Source organism: Mustela nigripes, chromosome 10 (assembly GCF_022355385.1).
Source record: "Mustela nigripes isolate SB6536 chromosome 10, MUSNIG.SB6536, whole genome shotgun sequence".
Taxonomy (NCBI): domain Eukaryota; kingdom Metazoa; phylum Chordata; class Mammalia; order Carnivora; family Mustelidae; genus Mustela; species Mustela nigripes.
Window position 1 is genome coordinate 32,969,548 of NC_081566.1, and position 22,107 is coordinate 32,991,654.

General features: G+C 43.0%; 1 long non-coding RNA gene and 1 pseudogene across 2 annotated transcripts; both read left to right on the forward strand.

Moving 5' to 3' along the window:
- Positions 1–9: 9 nt before the first annotated feature.
- On the forward strand, positions 10–21,137 carry LOC132026127 (uncharacterized). 2 transcript variants are annotated; one of them, XR_009406782.1, is made up of 3 exons: positions 10–97; positions 17,365–17,448; positions 20,877–21,137. It is a non-coding gene; the product is annotated as an uncharacterized LOC132026127 (long non-coding RNA). The 2 variants fall into 2 exon arrangements; XR_009406783.1 differs by having other exon boundaries at positions 20,904–21,137.
- LOC132026336 (U6 spliceosomal RNA) lies at positions 8,998–9,098 on the forward strand (annotated as a pseudogene).
- Positions 21,138–22,107: the final 970 nt, after the last annotated feature.

The following is a 22,107-nucleotide window of genomic DNA, read 5'->3' on the forward strand; positions in this document are numbered from 1 at the left end:
TTGTTTTGTTTTTACCTTCCATGCTCACCTGTGTGGCTGGAGATCTGACAACTCGTGTTGGGCAACTCGGATCCTGATGAATATCCTTTTTCCATAGGTGAGGAAATAGGCCCAGAGAGGGAGAGGGGCTTGGCGGATGTCCCATGTGTCTGGCTGGAGCTGCCAACGCAGTCCTGCCCCTTCGTCCTCAGCCACTGGCTGCTCTCTCTGACTGAGCACCGGTGACTTGTTGCAGGTTCATTCACATGTTTCAACAGTCAGAGAGACCTCGCAACCATCCACTTCGCGTCTGGCCGCACTTTATAGGTGGTGTGGGTTTTATTTCTTATCGGCCAATCAGTATAGAGCATTCCTTCCTCCCTTGGGTCAGACCTTTCCCTTTTAGAGCCTTCTTTTCCTTCTCTTTTTTCTTGCTTTCAATTCCAGGCCACGTGCATGCAAGTGTTTTCTGAAATGCAGTCAGCATCACACTTGATACCATCTTTAGGAACTAAAGGACTTCTTGGCTTCCGAAATAATGGGTTCCATTAAACAATGAATGTATCTGTTAAGGAAAGAGTGCGATCTTTGCATCTAAAACTAGCAGCTTCGTCATGTTGGTGTGTCTTTGTGTTGGGGTGGAGAGCAGTAATACAGGCAAGTGTTTACAGAATGCTAAATTCATTCACTGTTAAAAGGACACATGTGGAAATGGTGCCAAAGGCTCTTTAGGGTTTTGAGATAGGGACATTTTAAAACCATTTGTCTTATCTTAAATTTTGCCTTAGATAAGATGCCTTCAGAGTGAATTCTCTTCACAGCTGTTCGCTTTCCTCAAAGCGGGTACACTTGAAGCCCTTTGTATCACATTTAGATCAACTTTTTGACAGAAACAGTGATTTTCCTGACTTTATTTTATTAATGTGCTTGTTTGCATTGACCAGCTTAACCAGCTGTTTTGGATTCCTGTGAACTCAGGGTCAAAGTGCTGATGCAGCTGAAGAATTGTAGAAATTAATCCTGGAAACGGCAGCAAAAGGAAATAAGAACCTAAGCCTGAGTCCGTGCTTGGTAGGCTAAAGCTGATCAATTTCCCGGTCCCTAATTAAAACAAGCCACCAAACACAACAGCAGCATAAAATCCAGGGCTTTTCCTGGTGACGAATGCGACCAGTCTGCAAATTTCTCCTCGCTGGGAACAGAGATTTGGTGTGCTACAGCCGCTAAACAGAAAGCTTGCTGGCAATTTATGTTTGATAATCTGTATATATCTCCTCCCTGCCCAAACGCTGCCCCTACCTTACCTTCATCCCCCAACATACACACCCATTGAAATTAAGCCAACAGAATGAGAGAGGATGTTTCCTTTGTTCACAAGTATGTCTTTGAAGGGTGTCCATTCCTGGATATTGAAAGGGTAAACAAATATGGCAGGCTACCTAAATCTTTTATATTACTTGAGTTGTGAAAATTTGCATGTGAACCATCTGCTTTTAAATTGAATCCAAGCTTTCCATCAATTAGCACCATAATTTCAGATGTAATGTAGGTTAACTTCTGATTGATCTTCAATTAACACTAGTTCTTAACCATTTACTTTATTTGGAATGCATTTTCCCCTCCCAGATATATCAGGAAGTTGTAGAAAGACCTTCCCGCTTTTGAAATGCTGATAGCTCTTTCAGGATGAAAGAATCCACATGTCTCCCATCCTCCTTCCCTTCCTGAGTTTCTAAGAGCCCAGGTAATACACAGTCAGTAGAATGAGATTTTCCAGAAGAGCATCAAGGAAATAGCTAAGAAGAATCTCATTTCATGGCACACGTGTGCTGTTGTTGTTTTCACTTGACGTATTTAGATGGGGATGTTCACAAAATAAGTCACGAAATCATTCCAGGAAGCCCCCAAAATAGCATTTGTAAAACCGAAGATTTGGTAATTATGTAAATCTGAAGGAATTTGGAGATTTGGCTCCTTTCCTAAGACACAAACTCTCAGGGTTTAAAGACAACTCAGATGTCCTCCAGCCTGTACCCACCGAGGGCAGGCCGGCCCACCAGCGTGTCCCTGCCAGATGGTCAAGCAGATTTTCCTTATTGTCACCATTGGACAAAGGTCAGATCCTACTGACAAGATTGTTGAAGAGAAATTCTGACAGCTCAGTAATGTTTATCCGTTGATACAATTCAGATACTTCTTTTGAAATACAGAATATTGTGCAGTGTTTCTAATAATTTCTCTATGGCTTATGCTAGTGTATGAGTGTGATATGTTATTCAACTTTTCTTCTGTAAGTTTGATTCATGGAAGATTTGTTACCTCCTTGCACGTGTAATTTTATCACAGAGGAGACTTTTTTTTCCCCAGAAAAACACACACAGATCTTTTGCCGCTTTTGATGAGGTTACGTTCCAATAAAACCTATCATAAATTGAGAGTATCATGAGTAGAAAATGCACTTAACATACCAGACTTACTGGACAGCATAGCTCAGCTTAGCCTAGTCTGGTGTTGTCGGGTGTCATCATGAAACAGGAAGCCTATTTTATAACATGTTGAATATCTTATGTAACTATTATGTAATTACTTATGTAATATCTTCTGTAACTATTGAACACTGTACTGGAAGGAAAAGACAGAATGGTTGTTTGTGTACAGAATGGCTGTAAAAGTACCGGTTGTTCACCCTTGTGATCACAGGGCTGGCTGGGAGCTGTCCCTGTTCAGCATCACGAGAGAGCCTAGTACCGCGTATTGATAGCCCAGGGCAAAGATCAAAATTCAAAATTTGAATTGTAGTGTCTACTGAATGCATATCATTATTGTACCATCATGAAGTGGAAACATGGTAAGCTGAACCATCATCGTAAGTTGGGGACTGTCTGTACTGGTTTTGTAATGATCACCATTATGATCATACCATGTGCTTAGCAGCCATGTCTGGGATGGTCCGCTTGGGTTTTGGACCATTAAGCAAGGACAAGTTTTTTGGCTTTTTTGTTTGTTTGTTCGTTTTTTTACATGAGAAGAATTTGTGATTTTTTTTTTTCCCTTTCAATTATCTTCTCTATTTATTTTATTTATTTCTTTATTTTGATTATATGTATCACTGTTTCTCTTACCAGCATGCTGTGTTGAAAACCGAGCAAGGATCACTGCGCTAGTTAGGCCGAGTAATCCTCACTGCTGTAGTACACCAGCCCGAAAGCTCGGTGGCTTTACCGCAGTTAGGGTTCACTTCTCACTCCGTCACCATTCAATGTACGTGTTCTTCAGTGGGTGGTGCTCCTGTTTTACTTCCGCCATGCTTCTCCATGTGGCTTGGAAGTGGGAAACAGAAAACAGAGTGGAAGAGCAAACATGGGAGTTTGGGGTGTCCTGTATCCACCGTTTCTTTGTGCATTCCGGGAGCTTAGAACTCAGTCACTGGCCAAACCCAACTGAAGATGGGCCAGGAGAAGAAACCAAGCTGTGAGCCATGACCAGTTTCTGCCACCCATGCAGTTAGATGTTATTTTACCTCTTTATCCTGGAGACCTATGTGTCCCTGATGAGTTCTAGAATTTCTATTGCATGTGTACTCTTGGTCTTCAGTGGAAAACAAATGAAGGGAATACAAGGTTTTTAGGAGCTGCCCTGAATTCTTGGGTATATACATTGAAAGAGAGAGCATGCAGGGCTCCAGTCTGCAGTGATCTCGGAGAATGTTCTCTGCATCTGGGAGTCCAATAAGGAAAATGTTTGCGAATAGACTCTCAGTACAGTGCCTCACCTTTTTCCAACAAAGATCTGCTCAAGACCACAGATGCCACTAAAGGGCACAGCAGATGTCTTAATGAGAACCACCCTGCATGTGCCCAGGACTTAGTAGCAGTTGGTGGTGCTGCAAGTGGGGAAAAGACATGAAGTTCTTGGCAGTATTGTCATTCTGCGCCATAATGGTATCACAGAAAAGAAGAATCAACAGCCTTCTTTTTTTTTTTTTTTTGATTTTTTTTTTTTTTATTTATTTATCAGAGAGAGAGTGGGGTAGAGAGCGAGCACAGGCAGACAGAATGGCAGATGGCAGGCAGAGGCAGAGGGAGAAGCAGGCTCCCTGCTGAGCAAGGAGCCCGATGTGGGACTCGATCCCAGGACGCTGGGATCATGACCTGAGCCGAAGGCAGCTGCTTAACCAACTGAGCCACCCAGGCATCCCTCAACAGCCTTCTTAAAGGAAGCCTTGAACGCCCATAAACTTGGACTGGAAACTCCCACTCCTCCTCAACCATTCCCTAGAGAATATGATCCAGGAAGTAGGGCCTTGAAGTGGATTGTCTTAACAGGGTAGAAAATTAGCTACCTTCCTAAACCACCGAGACATCTTCTTTCCTGATTGTTAGTTTTTCATTTCAACCTATGTGAGGGGCTAGAAGAGTAGGTGGTGGCCTTAAGCCTTGTCCTTGTTTTACTTATATCTAGTGAATCTGTAGAACTTCTTTGTGAATCTACGGGAAACCCCTGTGAAATGGGTCATTTGCTTAAGGGAAAGCCCCTTAAGCACTTGGATATTAATCTTCAACAGGACTAAAGTAAAGTGTCACTTACTCAGTGACCCCAGCTTATCAAAATGTAGCTCAGAATAAGGAACCAAGTGAAGGAGCCTCTCAGTATGAGAAGAGATGCCACTCACTGAACACAACAGTTGAGAAGGAGAGATTGTAAGGGCAAAGCTCCGCTTCCTACAGAAGAGGCCGTATAGTCTCAAGAAGATATAGGGCCCCTTACTTTGTCACAGGTAGCTGAGAGTTGTCTCTGTTCACTTGCTGAGAGTGACAGGGGTGTAGGGAGGCAGGGGGAGGGATGTGCTTCCATGAGCAAAACCATGCTGCCGTCCTGTGTTCACTTACTGAAGTCAGTGCCTTTAACTCGGTTCAAAATCACCCAGTCGTCCTTTTGAATCCTTACTTTCAAGGTCGATATTAGCAAAATTGGGAGTATTTGTTCTTTTCCATTAAGTGATTCAGTTATAACACGAAATCTCTCCCTCTCTCTCTTTTTGTTCTTCCCTCATCTATGGTTGGAGACCCCGAGCTTAACTTTTTTTGCTGACCAATACATTTGCCCCCTTATCAGTGAGTATCTGTATGTTCACTTCTCTAGTTCTGCCTGAAATGCTTTACTTTATTTCCGTTTTTCCAAGAGGCGGCCAAAGGTTGCCTCTACTGAAACTTATTCATTAGGGTTTAGTCTTGAAACTTGGGGAAAATGGGGTCAGGATATCTAGACTTAAATACTCTCTGATAAGTAGCTTTAGTTAAATTAATGCCTGGTATGAGTGTCTGTTGCCTGGAGGGCATCACAGGCAGATCAGGTAGGTGAGAAGTTCATGGGCCTTTATAATGAAAGTGCCTGTCCTTGATCCCTGGGACATAGGGTGTAAGACCCAGCAGGCTGAGATGTAATTTATCCCTTACTGTGCCTGTCCCAGGGCCTTAACCATGATGGTCTCTTATCTTAATTCCTGATTTTCTGAGTGTGCAGACAGACGTTAGCCTGTAGGCCTGCCAGCAGAAGGAGAGGGAACCTCCATAGGACAGGGAAAAGAAAGAATGGTTTTTCGATTTTAGGCCACTGTGAAATGCTTGAAGGGTAGAGGTCAGTGCATTTTGATCTCTGAGGAGATGAAATATCCTGAGTTAGCAGCAGAGGAGACACCCCAGAAAAACGCAGTTAACCTCTGAGTCTGCAAAGGACTTTTCCATAATGTGTGAGGGAGGGTACCAAGTGCAGAAGTTGGGTCTCCTTTGGGCGCCTGGGTGGCTCAGTGGGTTAAGCCGCTGCCTTCGGCTCAGGTCATGATCTCAGGGTCCTGGGATCGAGCCCCACATCGGGCTCTTCTGCTTGGCAGGGAGCCTGCTTCCTCCTCTCTCTCTCTCTCTGCCTGCCTCTCTGCCTACTTGTGATCTCTCTCTGTCAAATAAATAAATAAAATCTTAAAAAAAAAAAAAAAAACGAAGTTGGGTCTCCTTCAAATCCCATTAGTGGGGAAAGAAGATTTTCACAGCACCTTTTAAAAAAGTGAATGGCAAGAAACTGGATTTTTCTTTCCTTCTGCCCTTCCCTGGCCAATACCCCCCTATCCCCCCACCCCCGTGGGGATGGAGGGAGGGGCCCTGAGCCACTGAGTTTGGAATAATGACACCAGAGCAATAATGAGACCTTTTTCAAGGACTGATTTGTCTGCAGAAAGGAGAAGTCATCAGGTATCCATTGTGAGAAGAGTCGCCTTCTCTTAACAATGGCTCTGATGAAGCTGCTAGAAGGTTCTTATCAGGAAGAAAAGACTCCCAGCCAGCAGGAGAAGGGGAGAGAGGGAAAAATGAAAGCCTACAAAACCCCCAAATCATCCTTCTGAGCTCAGTGCTGTGGAGAGGGGGAGGGGAGGCACACTTCCTGAATGCCAAGTGACACTGGCTGGTCAGTCCAAATGAGCCTCTAAAGAGATATTAACAAAGATGAGAGCGGGGCCAGCTTTCCTGCAGGCAGGCGTTTAGCAGGGAGTGTGAGTTCGGCTGCAGAAAGTGTGCAATCCTGCTTTTCTCAGGCTGCAGGAAATAGCTAGAGGTCATAACAGCTTATCTTTTAGCCTTTCTCCAGGGATTTTCTAGATCTGGGTCACAGGGCTACCCTTCTTTAGCTGGATTCTGGGAAGGAAGAGGAAACTCACAGCCAGCAGAGAGTCCTGACGAGACTCTAGGCCCGTTTTTTTTTTTTTTTTCCCCTCGGCTACAGGTACTTGATTCAGAAACAATAGATTTTCTGGGTGCTTCGAGAAGGGAGACGAGAACTGGAGTTAATTTTGTACCTGTTGACTCTTGTTAGGAGCTTTACTGATTTGACTCAATTAATCCTCATCACCTCCCGAGACAGGTGACTCTGATCAAACTCTAATCATCTTGCCTTCTGTTCAAAATGCTTCATCGACTCTTTATATTAAAACCAAGTGAAGCTCTGGCCTTCCTCCACACCGAGAACCGAGAGCTTTGGCCATGGGGCCACCACGTCCCCTGCCCTTCCTCCCACTACTTATGCGTGTGTATCTCTTGCTTTAGTGTCAGGCCAGGTGGCTCCTTGATGCTTCCCAGTCCAGACATCAGTGCTCCACTTCCACGTCTTGCCTGTTGCTGTCCCCTCCACCTGGAATGTTCTCTTGACATCTTCTCCCACTCTGTTCACTTGCTAAAATCCTACCTATCTGGGGCACCTGGGTGGCTCAGTGGGTTAAGCCTCTGCCTTCGGCTCAGGTCATGATCCCAGGGTCCTGGGATCGAGTCCCGCATCGGGCTTTCTGCTCTGTAGGTAGCCTGCTTCCTCCTCTCTCTCTGCCTGCCTCTCTGCCTACTTGTGATCTCTGTCAGATAAATAAAGAAAAAATCTTTAAAAAAAAAAAAAATCCTACCTATCTGTCAAAGTCATGTGAATTTTCCTCCTCCATGAAATCTTTATCAAAATGGAGGTAACTTCTCCCCCTCTGGAACGCCCAGGGCAGTTTTCCTCTCTCTTACAAGGTTTCTCGTATGGTCACTGTTTACTGTTATTTATGGTCTTATCAAGCACTCCATGGATCCATGAGTTCTTCAAAGGCAGCGGCTGTGTCCCGCCTATTATCTCTTTATCTTTCAGCGACTGACACACAGTAGGTGATCATTAAATAGTGATGGAATTGGATTTTCATTCGCATTCGGGTCTTTAATTTTGAAGTAGCATGAACTTGTCTTGCCATTTCTAGGTTGATTTGGGAAGCAAATTCATGGAAACAGCTGGGTCTGCAGAAGCAACGTTTAATTGCTAGATCATCACACGGAAGAGCTGTTCCTGACTGGCATCCTTAGTAGGGATGGGGGATTTTGGCTCCTTTCACCCCTTTTCCTTCTCCTCTAAAGAGAGTGGGCTAGAGCAATACAAAATGGAATTTATTTCATACTTAGCCTGCCTAGCACTTGTTACATTGTAAACTGGTTTAATCTTTGTAAGGATTCTTTGAAGGAGACATTACTTTCATTGTGTAGTTGAATAAACAAAGGTGTAACAAAGTTAAATAAGTTGCTTAAGGTCAAATAGCTAGCAAAGACTGATACTGATCCCAAACTTGTGTACTTGCCCACTATTCTATGTTGCCTCCTGGGCTCAATCCAGAGGATGTTCTGAAAAGGAATAGCCAAGGAACACATGTATCCTTTTAATTTCTGTAAGGTTTTGTACATAGTTTTCCATTCTTTAAGAGCTGACAAGAAAGTTTGGTTTCCTACTGTTATGTGAGAATATTCTGGACACCAGCGCTGCAGACTTGCCCTTCTTTGTTAAAGATGAAATTTCAAAAAAGTCCCTTAAGGGTAGACTGGGTGGATAATAGGAGGTAGCAGTGGTCCTGTATCTGTGGACCCTCATAATACCTGAGGCTGTCTTAGTGATCATCACACCCAGGAACTGCTGGCCAGGCAGAAAGACTATGGGTGTTACAGTCAGAAAACTGTGGTTCAAAGCCCATCTCCGCCACTGACCAGTCAAGTGAAATTTGAGGAAGTTATGTAAACTTTGAGGGCTCAGTATTCTCATCTGTAGAATAGAGAGCATAATAACTCCTGGATTGATTGTTCTTAAGGATCAAAAGAAAGGACTAGATGTGATGAAATGACTACGGAAGAGTTGAAATTGCCACCATGATGGTTGAGCCACAATTAGAGCATCCTTTAAACATGTCTTCTAGATGTGTTCTCTTATCCCTCCTGAAAGGGACCAGTTCCATGTGATACAATGTTTTATTTTAATGCCTTTCTGCCTCCCTGCAGGAAGCTTGCCCAGCCGAATCCTTCAACTAAAGGAGCTCCCATTCAGATCGCTCCTGCCCAGATGTCTCTCTGCCTGCCTTGCTCCATAGACATGATTTATGGAAGAATCTTGGTCAGAGGGCACTTGGACAAAGACAGAGCGGAAGAGGCAACAATGTACCCATTTTTAAAGATACCAAAGTGTGTAGTGCTCACTTCTGCAGCACACATATGAAAACTGGAATGATACAGGGAACACTAGCCCAGCCCCAGTTTAACACATAAATTCATGAAGCATTTCATATTTTAAAAAAAAAAAAGAAGAAGAAAGAAAGAAAATACTGTAATGTTTAATAACTTGCCTGCGACCATGTGGTTAGTTAGTAGCAGAACTCCAAATCAGATCCCAGGACTCCTCTCACTACACCAGAAAATAGCCGCTTAGAAGAGAACTTGTCCCGGCCCAGGGAAGAGGTGACAGTCCAGAGGTAGATGAGATTAGTTTTTCTCCTCACCTCTAATTTCCTGTGATTTCTGTAGCCCAGCTACATGCTAATGGCTTGGCAGAAACTTCAAAATTAAACTTGTGAGAGCCATCACTGTTATTGGACCTCTAGGCAATTATAGTAGCTGTCAAAGGTTTTAAAGCCAACATCCAGCCTGACCCTTTCCAAATGACTCAAAAGTGGCATTTTAATGAGAAACGAAAGCAGAAAAGGTGTTTTTAATTTTTTTTAAATAAAAGGTTCTTTTTTTTTTTTTTTAAATAATGGTCAAACTGACTGAATTTTACTGCCTATCAAAGGGTATGGGTGGGATTGTGAGACTGGGGACCAGAGAGCCCAGGGCTGTTGACTTTTGTTTGTAATGGCAGCTCCCCAAACCTCTCCCACCGCAAGCCTATTATGAGAAGCCCCACAGAGGAGCATCGAAGGATTAGCACCCGGTTCAGCTTTATGCTCTTGAGTGCATTTGGGATAGTAGAATTACCAGCGCAGGTCCATCTGCACTTTCTTCTTTATCTCTGGGTCTGGTTAAGGCTAACCTGTCAAGATGGAGCTACTTTTAAAAATCTATTTATCTTTATATCTATCTATCAATTATCTATCTATCATCTATCTATGTTTCTATCTATCTACCTGTCTTCCAGTTTTATTGAGATGTAATTTACATGTAACATTGTGTAATTTTAAGCGTACAAGGTGAGGATTTGATACACGTATATACTGAAAAATTATTAACTGCAGTAAGTTTAGTTAACACTTTCACCACCTCGCATAATTACCATGTTTTGTTTTGTAGTAAGAACATTTAAGATCTGCTCTCTTAACAACTTTCAAGTAGTCTATAATACAGTACTGTTAACTGTCCGTTAGATCCCCAGAATTTCTTCATCTTATAGCAATTTGCTTATCTTAAAAAATGATTTTTGTGCTTTTTTTTTCAAGATTTTATTTATTTATTTGACAGAGAGAGAGAGAGATCACAAGTAGGCAGAGCAGCAGGCAGAGAGGGGAAACAGGCTCCCCGCTGAGCAGAGAGCCCAACGCGGGGCTGGATCCCAGGACCCTGAGATCATGACCTGAGCTGAAGGCAGAGGCTTTAACCCACTGAGCCACCCAGGCACCCCTGTGCTACTTTTTTAAAAGACAAAGACAAAATTCACACGCCATAAATGTACCCCTTTAAGATACATGATTCAGTAAGTTTTACAGCGATCACCACTGATTCCAGGACATGTTCATCACTCCAAAAAGAAAGCTGTACCCATCAGCAGTCACTTCCCATTCTCCCTTCCTCAGGTTCCAGGGTGAGCGGGGGGGGGGGGGGCTGAAGCTATGCGAGCCCCTAGGGAACATCCAGGGCTGGGGGAGTCAGCCTGGGGCAAGCTGACTCGGGGGTTCTGCATGAAGTCAGGCACTCACTTCACCCTGCTTTCATGCAGCAGGTGTTGCCCTGCAATGGGCTACCTGGGCTTGGGAGAAGGGGTGGGGGTCATGTAAATTTCTCTTTCCTTCTCCCTCCAAGTGTCCTTTACTTCTTTACTCCTGTGCTTCACAGAAACTGTGAATCTTGTGAAGGTGTTTTCCTGTGCAGATAGGTGTTCATATGGATGTTTCTGGGAGAAGAATAAGCTTTAGAAGTTCTACGCTGCTGCTGTTTTGCTGATGTCACTCCCTCCCTTTGTAGTCTTGATTCTATTTTCCCAGTGAATCATGGCGTTGGACATGTTGTTTTTGTTTTGTTTTTTGTTTTGGTTTTAAGAGAGAGAGTCCGCACATGTGTGAGCAGGGGCAGGGTCGAGGCAGAGGGAGAGGGAGTGAGAGATTCCTAAGCAGGTTCCACACCCAGTGCCGAGCCCTATGTGAAGCTCCTCCTCAGGACCCTGACTGAGACCATGACCTGAGCCAAAATCAAAAGTCTGACCCTTGGGGCGCGTGGATGGCTCAGTCGTTAAGGGTCTGCCTTCGGTTCAGGTCATGATCCCAGGGTTCAGGGATCAAGCCCCACATCGGGCTCCCTGCTCCTGACGGAGCCTGCTTCTCCCTCTCCCTCTCCCACTGCTTGTGTTCCTTCTCTCGCTGTGTCTCTCTCTGTCAAATAAATAAAAATCTTTAAAAAAAAAAAAAAGTCTGATGCATAACCCACTGAGCCACCCAGCCGCACCACATGGTGTGGAGCATTTTTAAATGCATATTGGTCATTTGTGTATCTGTGGAGAAATGCCCATTTAGATCCTTTGCCAGTTTTAATATTGGATTATTTACCTTTTGCTGTTGAGTGGTATGGTTTCTCTCTATTTTCTGGATACAAATCCTAGATACATGATTTGGAAATACTTCCTTTCAATTTGTGGGATGTCTTTTCATTTTCTTGATTGTTTTTGAAATACAAACGTTTGAAATTTTAACACCATCCAATATACCTATTTTTAAAATTGTGTTGTTGATATTTTGGTGTCTTATTTCAGAAACCACTGCTTAATCTAAGGTTATGAAAGATTATGCCTATGTTTTTCTTTAAGAGTTTTATAATTTATTTATAATTAGCTCTTAACTTTGGGTTTTTGATCCATTTTAAATTAATTCTTCTCTGTGGTATGAGGTTAAGTTCTTACTTCATTCATGTAAAGGTAGTCTAACTTTTGCATGTGAATATCCAGTTGTCTCGGCATCATTTGTTAAAAAGAATATTTTTTTCTTACTCAATCATCTGAGCAACCTTGTCAAAAGTCTGTTTACCATAAATTTAAGGTTTTGTTTCTGAACTGCCAATTTTAGTCCATTGATCTATATGTGACATTTATACCAATACCATATTTGTCTTGGTTATTTTAACTTTGCTTTGTTCTGTAGTTTTAAAACCAGAAAGTGTGAGTCCCCCACCTTTCTTTCTCTTTTCCAAGACTGTTCTGCTTATTCTGAGTCTCTTGAAAAATTCTGGGACCTGTTTGTCCATTTCTTCGAAAAATCCAGGCAGGATTTTGGTAGGGATTACACTGAATTTGTAGATCAACTAGGGGAGGATTACTGTGTTTGCAATATTAAGTCTTCAATCCATGAACATTGACTATCTTTCAAATTACATAGGTAATTTGAAATAATGTTTTCTTTAATAATGTTTTGTAGTTTCCATTGAATGAAACTTGCATTTCTTTTCTTTTTTTTTTTAAGATTTATTTATTTGTCAGAGAGATAGAACATAAGTAGGGGGAGCAGCCGGTAGAAGGAGAAGCCGGCCAAGCAAGAGGCAGGCTTCCTGCTGAGCAGGGAGACTGATGAGGGACTTGATCTCAGGACCCTGAGATCATGACCTGAGCCAAAGGCAGATGCTTATCTGACTAAGCCACTCAGCCATCCCGAAACAAGCATTTCTTTTATAAAATTTATTCCTAAGTATTTTATTCTTTTTAACGGTAGTATAAAAATAATCATCTTAATTTCATTTCTGGATAGTTCATTGTAAGTGGGTAGATTGTATGATTTTTGTATATTGATCTTGTGTCCTGTAACCTTGCTGAAGTTGTTTATAAGAACTAGTTATATGTGTGTATTTTTAAATATTTTCTATATACAGTCTAAGTAACTTTTATTCCTTTTTATAACCTAATTTCTTTTGGTTAGAACCTCCAGTACAATGTCAAACAGACATCATAAGAGCAGACAACCTTGTTTTGTTTCTGATCTTAGAGAGAAAGCATTCAGTCTATTGACATTGTGATATTACTTGTGAGGTTTTCTTAGAGGCACATTATCAGGTTGAGGAAATTCTCTTCTAAGATGGTTGAGTGTTTTTATCATGAAAGGGTGTTGGATTTTGTCAAATGCCTTTTCTGCAATTATTGTGATGATCAGGATTCTCCCCGCCTTAATTCTACCAATATAGTGTATTATATTGATTGATTTTCATAACTTGAACTTACTTTGCATTTCTGGAATAAATCCCATTTGGTCATGTTGTATAATCCTTATGTTATGCCTCAGGTCTCCCCAAATCATGGGCTCCAAGCTCAATTGGATAAGAAATGCTTTGTAAGGTTATTGAAGCCATTAGTTTGACCCTGTTGTTAAATAGGAAAATGACCTGGGTGCCTGGGTGCCTCAGTGGGTTAAAGCCTCGCCTTTGGCTCAGGTCATGATCCCAGGGTCCTGGGATCAAGCCCCGGGTTGGGCTCTCTGCTCAGTGGGGAGCCTGCTTCCTCCTCTCTCTCTGCCTGCCTCTCTGCCTACTTGTGATCTCTGTCAAATAAATAAATAAACTCTTTAAAAAAAAAATAGGAAAATGACCTGACTTCAACAGCTAGATTGAGTTCAAGTTAAGATACCTCCACTTGTTTGGAGGTATGAAGGTACAGTGTTTGAGCACTGTAACTATATAATGTCATCTCCAGGCCCAAGTACTGAACCCAGTCTGGTGTATGGTAGGCATGCGACCAGCAATTTTTAAATGAATTAATCCAGTCATTCAGGAATGGATTTTAAAACAAACTCTGCTTCCGTGGAGGGACCTCTTCTATACTTCTGAACTATGGGAGGTTGTGAGGTGAGACTCTGGAGAAGCAAATATACCCCACGTAGCAGGTCTTCTGCAAACACTAATGATGAAATCCTATCTTGTGATCACAAAGACTGGTTTGAGAGGTGAAAAAAACCAACTTGAATTTAGAAATCAGGAGTTTTTTTTGGAGTGTATTTAATTTGATGGCTGTTTTATATACTTCTGGTTGTTAGATGTCAATACAACACTTATTCTCCCCCGTGTAGCTATTTTCTGTATTTTCTCAGCTCTGTGCTTGTGAGAATAATGTTAACCTTGACCACTGTTTTCTTCCTTAATGACTTACACCGTCCATGGCAGAAGAGTATGGTGGATCTCTGTTGAATAAATAGGTGAATTACAAATATACGTGGAATGAAGGGTAGATGAATGCAAGAAGAAACCAATGGAACCGGCCTTTCTGCTGAGAATCTCCATAGCCTCCCACACTCTATGTTTGAGTCAGTGCCCCTCCTACCTCCATCGCCCCATCTCTTCCTCTAATTCCAGTTCCTCCTTCACCCTATAGAAAGTTACTAATTAAGGTGCAGGCCCAGAGAGTACCAGAGGCATTACCTCAGGGCAGGAGCTCAGACCCCCTCCCCAGATGTAGACAACACAACTGTATTTTGGCAAGCGTCAGAGGTGACTCCCATGCACAGTCAAGTCTGAGAGCGATCTAAAAACGTGGCCAGTTGCTTGCTCTGGAGTTGTTTCAGTTTCACATGAATCATGGTCTCCTTAGGTACGGTTCAACCTTAGATAGTGAGAATCAGCATGAAAGGGTTTATCCCATATTCATAAAATGAAATCAGCAAATAGTTTTTTAATCCCTATTGAACAGGAGAGTTGGCATCCCTTTCTGTGCTGAGAGGAGATGAGCCTGTCTAGTTGCTCTTGCAAAAAAATACCTCAGGAATGGCCTACAGGGACTTCCAAATTATCTGAGTCATCCTTTTGGACTCGAATTCTTTGACACATCAGTTGGGACAATGCAATATTGTGAATTACATTAGCATAAGTCAGAAAAACAGATATTGAATAGACCAAGTTCAATTTTGATGGGGGAGGAAGCAAGGAAAAAAAAAAGTCTTAGGGTCAGAGACAGTAAAAAAAGGTAAAAGTTGCTTGTGGGCCTCTGCAGGGACAGTGCTAGGACCTGGGGATGCTCTGCTCTGGGTGGGGGTGGGAGGAGAAAGAACTCAAGATACACTTCATAACCATCACCATCTTACACCCATCTGGGTTTGGCTGCTGAACCAACGCAATAGGAGTTTTCTAACTCAGGCTTGATTTTCCTTTAATAAGAACAACCCCAAAGGATTCTTGGTGTGGCACACTGGCAACGGTGGAATAAGACATGCTTTCTTCTCCAATTTCTTTGGAGAGATAAAGATTGATGGGCAACAATGCAAACATCTTCCTGGCACAGATGGGCCAAGCACTTTGCTAGGGGCAGTTCAGTGCTAACACACTGAAGACAGTTCCAAGAACCACATCAGAAGTGCTTCAGGGAATGACGGAGTTGGCTAGGAAAGGAATAACAACAGGAGCTAACTATGGACTGGCTGGCTAATCACCTCTGGGGAGCCAAGCCGCAAGGCTGTGCTCTTGTGGGGAATACTACAGGGAGTTTGCCTGGGCTGTAAGGCTTAATCGAAGTCAATGTAAGGTCAAAGACTACAGGAAGAGTAGCTCGCACTCATGGATTTACAGGGGACCCTCCCTCTCTTCTTTCTCTCCCCCTGGTGTGTTACACGTTTCTCTTCTTTGTGGTGTGTGCGTTTGTAATGTAAGAAATCTGAGAAGTCAACTTGAAAATTGCCTGAAGCAAGACCACTTGGTGTGTGCTAACCTAAGCAGATGACATGAATGCAACACCCAAGCCGTCTTTCAATTTCATGCACCTTGATAGGTGGACACCATTTGGAGAAAGTCTTTTGTGCAAAATGCTGGAGTGTGTGTAGTGTTGGGGGCCAAGAGCGGGGCACCCCAAGGTGGGACACTTTAGTATGAAGATGACGTGGACTTAAAAAGGCAATCAAAACCCAGCAGATTCAGGAAAAGCTCTTTACTTCCCACACAACTGCCCCCAAAGAATTTAGATAGAGGACCTGCTCCAGAAAGAGAGTTATCACCACGGATAACTACGTTTTGGTATGAACTGTGCATGGTGGACAGGGAGGAACCTAGCAGAGTCCTCTTTTTGTCCCGTTGTTTCAGTGTAGCGCAGCAAACATTTCTCACTTACCCTTTCTCATTCTCCCTGAAGATAGCACTCTTTTCCTTTGAAGTCCCAGACCCCTACTCCCTTCTTCTTAGTTCAGGATGACAACTATCTCTCATTTCATCTGTCTCTAGAATTTCCATGTCTGGGTGGATTCCCTGTACGTCCACTATTAAATTTGATTTTTTCCCCTGTTAATCTGTCTCAGGTCAATTTGATTCTTAGTCCAGCTAGAAGGTTCTTGAAGCGGTCAGGATATTCTTGCTCCCTGACCATAGAAGGGGCATAGCTTTTTCCTTATTTCTTTTTTGCTTGCTGTAGAGGAGTAAACAAATATTTTCTTCTTAGCCTTTGAAGTTCTCAGCTGGAGCTCTGTTAAAAAAAAAAAAGACTAACTAGAGAGAAGCATACCCATTTATTTAATATAAGTTTTACAAGATAAAAGAGCTTTCATAAGGAAATAAAGATTGAGGGGAGCCTGGTTGACTCAGTCCATAGAACATGCAACTCCTGATCTCAGGGTTGTGAGTTCAAGACCCACACTGAGTGTACAGATTACTTAAAAACAAAATCTTTAAAAAGAAAAAAAGATCAAAGGCAATGAAATTTTAGTGTTTTTTTTTGTTTGTTTGTTTTTTGTCATTCATTCATTCAAAAATTCCTCAGGGCTCATTATCAGTCAAAGTATACTCTTCATGCCCTTCCCCTATCTCGCCCACCCCCCACCCATCTTCCCTCTGGCAAACAGGGATATGAGCTAAGTGTAGCAAACAAGGAGATGCTCTACAACGCTCATTTATTTGGACTCTTCTTGGAATCACTCAGTCTTGGAGCTAGGATGCCTCTTTCAGGCATAGGGAAGGTGCTTCCCACAAGGGTCTTAAGACCAGCTTCAAGGGAAGGTCAGGAATTCCTCCCTGCAAGAACCCTTTCTTAAATTCCTTCAGCCTAAAATGTTCCAGACACAAAGGCACTATATTTGGGGGCAGGGTGTTTTTTTTTTTTTTTCCCTTTCCCTGAATCCTGTCATTTCTGAAAGAACAGTAAGATAGTGAAGGCTTTTAACTTAATTTTTAAATCCACTGAACAGTTTGGCAGGTGAACAGAGAGTGTGGGGGCTCTTTTGATTGGATAAGGAACCACTATCATAATAATATTTTTAAGTTGTTTTTCTTGTTTTTTAATAGATTCAAGTGGACCATTATGAGAAGACCGCCATGGTCAGTGGTCAAGGGTGATTCCTGAATCTGCTGCCAATACGCAGGAATTAACTTTTGGTTTAAAAATTTTTTTTCTTTTTTTTTTAACCAGGTTCATGTACCCGATTCTAAGTAACATGGCTCCCCTGCTCCTTTGGATACAACGTCAGTTAGGTGTGTGACCTCAGCAGTGCAGGTGAGGAACGACTGGCTTAGATCTTTAGCTTTTGGGTGAGAGACTGGAAATTGAGATGCAAGCTGAAGGGAGAGAGCTGGAGAGCTAGGAGCTGAGCTGAGCCATAAACCTTCCTGGCAGCGGCCCTGAAGCTTCACCACGGCTCTGCAGACAGAGGGGACCTGGACGCTTGAGCGCCATTATTGATGGGGAGCACCCCCGGAGCTGGTCTGGAAGAAACAGCCCTGTCCTGTTTCTCCGTAGAAAGGGCTGTAAACATTTACGAATCCTGAGCACTTCCCGCACGCAGCTGGCTGGGTTTTCAAAAGCAGATTGTTCCCTTGCCCAGCACACCGCAGGCCACTCATAAACACTGCCTCCTTGGAAAATCTGCTGACTTTGATTTCATTTCCCTGCGTCTCCCTTTGACTTGAGGAACTGGAGTTTCAACTGAGCCAACTCCTCCTTCTAGGGTCGGTAGGACACCATGAGGATGGAGGGCCAGCCCTGTGTGGTGGGTTTTTGGCAAGCAGCCCCCTTTCAGGAGAGGGCGTCCATCTCGTGTGCGGGGAAGCATTCATGGCGCTGTGAAAGGAAGCCGGTTAGTCATGAGGTAACCAAACTCCTCCGGAGTGGGAAACAGGAAGCTGAATGACACGCATCCAGCCACAGATGTACTAATTTAATTTCATGCCTCAACATCAGCTGCTCCTCTCCACTTAAAAGGAACATTTGCATCCATCTGTCATCATCTCTCCCTTTCATTTTAAAATCTCTGTGCTCTCTTTTCTTTCCCTTCACCTCTCCCCCTCCCCACCCCAACTTGATGAAATAATGGGGCACATTTAAAATCCAAAGTCAGGCAATTCAAATTCTGAACTGATGTGATTTTGTTCCATTCTGAGTCAACCTCCGAAAGAGTGTCTGGGGAGTAGAAATCAAGGGGCCAGACAAAAAAAGCAAGTGAGAGAGAGAAGATTTCGAATGCAAATCAACCTTCTCAACCCATTTGAAACAACCTGCTGTGAACTGGGCTAGAACGTATGGCCCATTAGCACCTTGTTAGGCTGTCAGAGTTGGAGCAGCTTAACCGGGTGATAATGGGGAAGAAATGGCTTGAGACCTTTTCCCTCCCAGCCTCCGTTTCTTCCTATCCTACCCCACCCACGCCAGGACCCCAGGCCTGTGGCTGCTAAGAGTAGCTCAAGAGAAAATGAAGGTGTTCTTCATGAAACACATCGTGATAATTGTTAAAAGCACCTTTCTAGCAAAAAAAAAGAATGTAGAGTTTAATTTCAGTTTTCTTGGAGTGTGAGGGTTTCATTTTTTTATGGGAATCTTTTTGGGCTTGTTCTCTCCTGCTTCATTCAATACTGAGCTTTAGTTTAAAATAAAATTAAAAAAAAAAAGATGTTAAAGACGACATGATAGAATCTCAGGGATTAAATCTTAATCCTCATAAAACAAATCCTCAACTATGAACTATATGGTTGACGTGTTGCGGAACATGGACTGGATCCTGGCGGAAGAACCAAGTGGCACTCGGAGATTAGGGGGATGGGAGGTTTATTTAACACCAGTGGGATCAGAGGAGGTTGTTCTCCAAAGCTCTGAGCCCGAGCACAAGCAGGGAGGGGGATTTATACCCTTCTAGTTCCACATACTTGGTACTTTGGGCATGCGTAGGAAACAGGGTAGGAAAGAAGAATCCAGAAGGGCTTTGAGACAGGGACAGGAATTCCCTGGCTGGTTTGGTCAGCCATTTTGGAGTACAGTTTTTCCCTATGAGACGCACCTGCCAATAAACATTATTTGCAAATGTTTTTAAGAATACAATGATGAGGGAGCAGGAGGCTGGCTGAGGACAAAGCAAGAGCTGGCGCCTTGCACCCCCCCTTCATCCGCTCCCCTCCATATGTGTAGCATTCCTCAAGCACCCCTGACTGCCATAAAATGATAAATAGTTAACTTGCTGAGATCACAATCCTGCAAGACAGGAGTCTCCCTTGGTTTGCAAATGTCCTTGAGATTACAACAAAGAAGTTACCTTATCAATAGCCCAATTTCCAAAGACACAGAACTCAGTTTCTCAAGCCTAATGTCACCCTCCCCTCCATAAAAAACCAAAGGAGGTGGAGGTAGAAGGAAAAGTAAATAAAGTTAAATTTCTTCTAAACCTAAATCTCATTAACAAGGATGCTTGATAGCAGGAATGTAACATTCCACCAGACTTCCAATTGTCTTTACTTGATAGCAACTAAGCCTTCAATATCCTGATAGTATTCTTTGCCCCAATAGCCCTTCTGAACACCCCTTTGTCCTCACCTACCCAACTCCTGTGTATATAACCAACCACTCCTCACAACCCGGGGCGGCCGCATCTCTGCCTGCCCACGGGCCCTGTCCCCGTGCTTTAATAAACCACCATTTTGCACCAAAGATGTCTCAAGAATTCTTTCTTGGTCATCGGCTCCGGACCTCAGCCCACCAAACCTCACCTAGGTTCTAGAACTTCATCATACAATACTTGCTTTATATGGAGCAAGGATTCAGAGAGGGGAGGGCTTGCTGGAAGATCTACCATCCTCTTGTCTTCCTCTGCTTGGGTGGAGAGCAGCGTCAATGGTACTATCTCTAACATCATCGTGGCTAGACTGTAGAAAAGCCATAGCTCTTGCTGATGAGATGCTTACTTCTAGATATCAAAGTTATTAGATAGTCCATTACCAGGCAATAGGAATATTTTCTTTTTTCCATCCTAAAAATGCAGTTTATCAGGTTTAGTATAAAATAAGCCAGAAGGACCTTACTGATTTTAGAGAGGACATTGGGGAGGTAAAATCTGTTTTAGGGTTTTTGCCAAAAGGTTTAAGTGAGATGATGGTGGCTTTAAGGTCGGGCGTGATGAGCTTGGACTAATTTAGGGTCAGTGACCTGATAGACTTGGGACTTTTGCCCACAGAGGGGTGGGGAACAAGCAATAACCTTATGATTTAGTGTGGAGAAGGTCCGGAAAGAATAGTTACCGGGACATCTCCCAAACAAACTTTGCTGTTTTCAAACGAAACTTCTTTGAAAGTATTTTTATTTATTCTGTTGTCGTTACCAGGATGGTTTTTATGTGGTTTTGCTTGGAGTAAGGGGATAGATTTCATAACCTCTTAAAGTCACCAGAATATTTCTATGCTCCCAGACTATGCTTAAATACCAATAAGGATAAATGACCCAAGGGTATTTGTTTTAGTGTTCATTTCGGTGCAGAGGTAGGGATTAGGATTTATAATACTAGGACAATTCTTTTGTCTCTCTGTCAGAATAAAAAACGAGTAATAAATAGCCATATTATACTTAATTTTATAAAAGTGCAAAGTAAGTGCAAAATTTTGCAAATTTTTCAATCGTGCCATGTAAGTGCTAACCACTAATAGTCCTTTGCTTTCACTCCTAAGGGAGATTTCTCCCCCTTTTTTCTATAGGCAGGATCCCTGAGGCTAACCCGCCATCCCGCTATTCTTCAGGGATATGGAAATGTCCCTGGAACAGCTGTACTCTGCTGGCTGAGGAGCCCACAAGGTTAATGAACACCCACAAAGACTGAGGAGGCGAGCAGCGTTCTCGGCGCGATGATTAGCATGCCAGCATTCTTTCCTTTGTGGTAATGATGGTCAAGAAGGTGCCTGGCGATAGAGGGGAAAATGGAGAGTTTCTGCTTCTTCTGCCTCCAAAGCTTATTAAAATTCATTTTCATTCAAATAGCCATCTTCTGATTTTCATCATCAAATAAGCACACACTGTACATATTTAACAGGCAGGAGACCTGTGCTGGGTTCATGTCGTTTTGAAGTGAAGGCCTGTTCTCTTAATGACTGTCCATGCTTATCTCTGCATGTAAATTTCTCCCCTTCCTCTTTCTTACCCTAGCCACTTGCCTGCTACCCTGATTCTGGGATCTTTGATAGGCAGCCCAGATGCCTATTATAATGATAATTCATTTGGAGGGAAAGGAATCTCCTCCACTCCTCTAGCTCATTATAAAGGTGAAGCCCTCGGAGGGCAGGCTGGGAATGAACAGGTTTACAGAGTTATTTTTCCCTCTACAAGAGGCAGAAGACAGGATGGGGGAGGGAGGTCTCGCTTCTCTGTGTTGGGTTTTCCTCCCTTTGGAGCTGGCCTCCATTCCCAGACGTGGCAATTGTCCTCTCGTGTTTCTGGGGACTGCCATCCGCTGGAAGGCATTTCGGCTTGGGCAGTTTTATACCGAACAGCTGCTGGGAGCAGCTGGGCCTGCCCTACTGTTGTCAGTGAGAAACCAAGTGGCAAATGTGAGTGTACCAGGCTTCCTTAAAGGATGTGTGTGATCTGATAATACAGGGGAACACAAAGATGTTGGCCTCTCTTGTGGTGTGCCCGGTAGACCCTCTTAAGTCTCATTTTATTTTATTTTTTGTAAACTCAAGAGACACACAAAATCCCTTTGAAAGCTTTGGAAATCCCAGAACATGATCAAAAAGGGTATCAGGAAAGCAATCATACCAGTATTGAGAGTTTTATCAGACTCATGACAAGATAGCTTTTTCTAACACGATTCAATTTGTAAAATATCTCATTACAATTATAGTCCAATTGGAGCAGGACAACTAGTAACTTCCTTTTCTTTTCTTTTTACGTTTTTCTCACCTG